Below are 5,417 nucleotides of genomic sequence, written 5' to 3'. Positions count from 1 at the left end.
TAGAGAGACAGTTATAAATAGAGAGACAGTGATAAATAGAGAGACAGTGATAAATACAGAGACAGTTATAAATAGAGAGACAGTTATAAATAGAGAGACAGTGATAAATAGAGAGACAGTGATAAATAGAGAGAAGGTTATAAATAGAGAGACAGTGATAAATAGAGAGACAGTTATAAATAGAGAGATGGTTATAAATAGAGAGACAGTGATAAATACAGAGACGGTGATAAATACAGAGACAGTTATAAATAGAGAGACAGTGATAAATACAGAGACAGTGATAAATACAGAGACAGTTATAAATAGAAAGACACTGATAAATAGAGAGACAGTGATAAATAGAGAGACAGTGATAAATACAGAGACAGTTATAAATAGAGAGACAGTGATAAATAGAGAGACAGTGATAAATACAGAGACAGTGATAAATACAGAGACAGTGATAAATAGAGAGACACTGATAAATAGAGAGACAGTGATAAATAGAGAAGCACTGATAAATAGAGAGACAGTGATAAATACAGAGACAGTTATAAATAGAGAGACAGTGATAAATAGAGAGACAGTGATAAATAGAGAGACAGTGATAAATAGAGAGACACTGATAAATAGAGAGACAGTGATAAATACAGAGACAGTTATAAATAGAGAGACACTGATAAATAGAGAGACAGTGATAAATAGAGAGACACTGATAAATAGAGAGACAGTGATAAATACAGAGACAGTTATAAATAGAGAGACAGTGATAAATAGAGAGACGGTGATAAATACAGAGACGGTGATAAATACAGAGACAGTGATAAATACAGAGACAGTGATAAATACAGAGACAGTTATAAATAGAGAGACAGTGATAAATACAGAGACAGTGATAAATAGAGAGACACTGATAAATTGAGAGACACTGATAAATAGAGAGACAGTGATAAATAGAGAGACAGTGATAAATACAGAGACAGTGATAAATACAGAGACAGTTATAAATAGAGAGACAGTGATAAATAGAGAGACAGTGATAAATAGAGAGACAGTGATAAATACAGAGACAGTTATAAATAGAGAGACAGTGATAAATAGAGAGACAGTGATAACTAGAGAGACAGTGATAAATAGAGAGACTCTGATAAATTGAGAGACAGTGATAAATACAGAGACAGTTATAAATAGAGAGACAGTGATAAATAGAGAGACAGTGATAAATACAGAGACAGTTATAAATAGAGAGACAGTGATAACTAGAGAGACAGTGATAAATAGAGAGACTCTGATAAATTGAGAGACAGTGATAAATACAGAGACAGTTATAAATAGAGAGACAGTGATAAATACGACAGGGGCTGCTCCCTTTCTGGCTTACAAAGGTGGCTGCCAACAATTCCAATTTGTTAGTCTTTATTATACACAAGGAAGATCACAGAGACTGCCCAGCTGTAACCATCACAGCTGTACCCACAAGTTCCAGTGCCTGGAAGTAGCAGTGCCCAGCCCTGGCACCCCCCACAGGTAGTACCGCTAAGTGCAGGCTGGCTACCTAGGAACTATGAGCAAACTGGCAATGCTGAAGATACAATAAAGAGCCTAATTTTCTAAAGGAGTTGTGTGTGTTAGTCTGACCCTATGTCCGCATCCTTCGCGTGGCTCGGCGCCGTCACACTGGTGGCAAGCGGTGGCATAGGGTACTAGGACACTGGAGGAACAAACTTCAAACTCATTAATCCATTCCTGCATCATGGAAGCTCCACCTGGAATATACAGTGGCTCATGGGATACCTTCAGCTACGCAGATGATGGCTGGACTCCACAGATCCCTACAGATCCCAGGGAGAACACCTTGTTCTGGCAGAGGTGTCAATGCCTTGGACTCTCTGCAGATGTGGCCCTGACCCATGGGCTAGAACAGCTGGTGAGGATGGAGGCAGACCTGGAGGCAGATTACTATGTCCTGCAGAGCACTATGCACCAACCAGGTGGGAGATACAAATACAGTCCCTACACGGTGCGGCCCCACAGCTGGGAGCAATGGCAAGAGCTCTGGGACCAGCTGGACTTCTGTAACTACAACATCTTTGTGGGTGCCCCAGAGGAGGAGTTCTGGGACCTCTATAGATGCCGGTTTAAATATATTGGTATGAATGATACAGAGGAAAGGAGGGACTGGCTGGCTGAACTGGTTTACCGGGAACTGGATATTATAAGAGACTATGTGGGGATCCTGCGATTTGAGGATCATTGTAGGGAAGAAATGCTGGCACGTGCCCAAAATTTATTCTGCTATGAGCAGGCAAAGTCAGTTCTGGGTGCAGTCGGCCCCAGAGATTCTCATTTTCACCTTATTTCAATCAGTGCTGGGGTGGGAGAAGAACAAAAGACTTCACAAACGACTAAAATGTATTGCCCTGGAGAACCAGGACCTACTGATGTGTGCAACCTGAGGCAAGGAGATGTTACACAGGAGATGCCTGCTGCAGCCTCCCCCAGTGAAGTCCCTGTCTGTGTGGAGTCCGGGTGCTGTGTGATCCCTGGGCTGGCAGAACCTAAGATTGGGGCATTGGCAGAGGCTGCGGCCTCCCCAAGTGAAAACCCTTTCTGTGTGGAGTCTGGGTGCTGTGTGATCCCTGGGCTGGCAGAACCTGAGAGTGGGTGCTGCCATTCTAAAGGCTTGGCAGAGGCTGAGGCCTCCCCAAGTGAAAACCCTTTCTGTGTGGAGTCCGGGTGCTGTGTGACCCCCTGGGCTGGCAGAACCTGAGAGTGGGTGCTGCTATTCTAATGGCTTGGCAGAGGCTGAGGCCTCCCCAAGTAAAAACCCTATCTGTGTGGAGTCTGGGTGCTGTGTGATCCCTGGGCTGGCAGAACCTGAGAGGAGTTGCTGCAAACCTGCTGAATTGGCAGAGGCTGAGGGCCTATCAAGTGAAAAATCATTCTTAGTGGATTATAATGTGTTTGCAATGGCCAATGTGACCACAAGTGCTGAGGGTTCTGGACTGGCAGAATGTGAAAAAGTTTGCATGGAGGAGAGAGGAGGATCTCCCATCACCAGTGGAGTGGCTGCTGGTTAGAGAGGACCAGAGCCATGACTTGAGCACAGAAAATGGGAATGTCCAAGTCAGGTCCATCTGCCCAGGAAATAGTGGGCTGCAAGAACCTAAGGTGCCAAGCGGCATGGAATCCAATCCAAGTGACCAGATGATTACCCCATAGAGAACTGCATCTTTGGTGAGTCCCAATGCTGTCCCTTCAATAATTCCCAGATGGAAAGATCCCTTGCTGTGTGATGGTACAGGGACTGGGGCCTTGAGAAAGGTTGGGTGGGACCCAGAGACAAGACAGGGGGGTAAAAACTTTTGTAATACTCTTTGGGGTTTACTGGTCATTGGGGTCACTTGAAGATGATTCACCTTGGCCTGACTGCTTGGGGGGGGAATACAGGCTGTGTCACCTGTGATTGTTCCCTTCTCCCTGGAAGGCCCCTTTATTGTCCTGGAGGCCAGAACAGACATTTACAATATAACCCATAGGGAGGAGGGAGGATTAATGATGACCGAACCACTGAAATATCTTCCCTAAATCCTCTGGGTCATATTTACACCACTTTTACATCTACCTTGTTGTGCGATTTACAGTGTACCCCTGTTTTGTCAATATGTGCCCCCCAGGAACCTAAGACTTTTGCTCAGTGACTCTGGAAACTTTTTGGGAAACTGCACCAACTGCTGCCCCCTACTGTGTGTGAGGGGCCCAGCCACTAAGGGCTGTCTGGGAGGGGGAGAGAATACAGTAACTCTGGGACAGATACCAATTAGGACTCTAAAATAACATGTTTCTTTCTTATTATGGACATTTTGCTTTATGGGAATTGGCTAGTGAGGCTGCTGGGAACCTGTGGAGGCCCCCAGCAGGGTCACTATTTGGAAAGGAGGGAGAAATTGTGATAAAACAACTTTCTATGTACTTTGAGAAAAAATGTTATCTCTCCTGCTATAATGTAAGTGTGGGGCAAATGGTACAGCCTGTGTTCATGTCTGTTTAATGTTATGTGTAGCCGCGTGAATTCCTGTTCTCCAAAGGTAATTGACCCCTGCAGTGAGGGCAAATAAAGCCCGGACCCTCTGTAATCCAATACGCATAGTTGGCCCCAAGACCCCCTGTAAGGGCTGTGCCCTGCCTGGATCCTGCATACAGACTAAACTGGGCATGCTCACTAAATGGCACCTCATTGGCCCAGGGGTATTAGCTGTGATTGGCCATTCTGGAAGCTGCCTTTGGGTTGGCAGAAGGAATCAAACCCTGTTCTGCATTTACGACAGGGGCTTCTCCCTTTCTGGCTTACAAAGGTGGCTGCCAACAATTCCAATTTGTTAGTCTTTATTATACACAAGGAAGATCACAGAGACTGCCCGGCTGTAACCATCACAGCTGTACCCACAAGTTCCAGTGCCTGGAAGTAGCAGTGCCCAGCCCTGGCACCCCCCGCAGGTAGAACCGCTAAGTGCAGGCTGGCTACCTAGGAACTCTGAGCAAACTGGTAATGCTGAAGCTACAAGATACAGCCTCATTTTCTAAAGGAGTTGTGTGTGTGAGTCCAACCCTATGTCCGTGTCCTTCCCGTGGCTCGGTGCCATCACAGTGAGGTGGGACCTAAAGGGGCACCTTATACACAGGGTCCACTTACCTCTCTGCCCATCTCTTCTCATTTCTATAATTTAGAAGGGTTTGGGGGTTGTTCTAGATAACAAACATTCATCTCCAGGCAGTGTCATTCTGTGGCTACTAAAGCAAATAAAGTGCTGTCTTGTATAAACAGGGCATTGACTCAAGGGATGAGAACATAATTTTGCCCCTTTATAGGTCCCTGGTAAGGCCTCACCTTGAGTATGGGGGGCAGTTACAGTGAGTATGGGGGGCAGTTACAGTGAGTATGGGGGGCAGTAACAGTGAGTATGGGGGGGCAGTGACTGTGAGTATGGGGGGCAGTAACAGTGAGTATGGGGGGCAGTAACAGTGAGTATGGGGGGCAGTAACAGTGAGTATGGGGGGCAGTTACAGTGAGTATGGGGGGCAGTAACAGTGAGTATGGGGGGCAGTGACTGTGAGTATGGGGGGCAGTGACTGTGAGTATGGGGGGGCAGTGACTGTGAGTATGGGGGGGCAGTGACTGTGAGTATGGGGGGCAGTGACTGTGAGTATGGGGGGCAGTAACAGTGAGTATGGGGGGCAGTAACAGTGAGTATGGGGGGCAGTGACTGTGAGTATGGGGGGGCAGTAACAGTGAGTATGGGGGGCAGTGACAGTGAGTATGGGGGGGCAGTAACAGTGAGTATGGGGGGGCAGTGACTGTGAGTATGGGGGGCAGTAACAGTGAGTATGGGGGGCAGTGACTGTGAGTATGGGGGGCAGTGACTGTGAGTATGGGG

The 5,417-nt window shown here is 46.4% G+C and overlaps 1 pseudogene; it reads left to right on the top strand.

Annotated features, from left to right (window-relative positions):
• Window positions 1–1,640: 1,640 nt before the first annotated feature.
• LOC101733124 lies at window positions 1,641–3,421 on the top strand (annotated as a pseudogene).
• Window positions 3,422–5,417: the final 1,996 nt, after the last annotated feature.

This window comes from Xenopus tropicalis, chromosome 6 (genome assembly GCF_000004195.4).
Source record: "Xenopus tropicalis strain Nigerian chromosome 6, UCB_Xtro_10.0, whole genome shotgun sequence".
Taxonomy (NCBI): domain Eukaryota; kingdom Metazoa; phylum Chordata; class Amphibia; order Anura; family Pipidae; genus Xenopus; species Xenopus tropicalis.
Note: the sequence above shows the minus strand (reverse complement) of the source record. Positions and strands in the feature narration are given on the sequence as shown.